A 409-nucleotide genomic window follows, 5' to 3' on the forward strand; every position below is an offset into this window, starting at 1 on the left:
AAGAAAAAAAAAGTCGTGATAGGTTGACTGATAACGTGTCATACAAGCCTTTAACTAATTACTCTAAGGTATTTTTAGTTGTTCTGTAGCCACCTCCAATCTTTAATCTGGGTAGAAATTGCAAAATCTATTCTTTTTCATCGTCTACTTTCATGGAGGTGTTTATAAAGATTTCTTGCTTTACTTTTGTTGTTGTTGTTGTTTCTTATCGTAGTGAAGGAGTTATTGGTGAGATTCAGTGTGTTAATGTGCAATAATCTAAAAAAATATATATATGATAATGCATTCGCAAAGACTTCTTGTAGGTTACAGTAATAGGAAAAAGGTATTTGAGTGACATATGTGCTGGAAAATAAAATATATACTGATAACACCAGAATAATAATAAAAAAATAAAAAAAATAAATGA

This window comes from Scylla paramamosain, chromosome 13 (genome assembly GCF_035594125.1).
Source record: "Scylla paramamosain isolate STU-SP2022 chromosome 13, ASM3559412v1, whole genome shotgun sequence".
Taxonomy (NCBI): domain Eukaryota; kingdom Metazoa; phylum Arthropoda; class Malacostraca; order Decapoda; family Portunidae; genus Scylla; species Scylla paramamosain.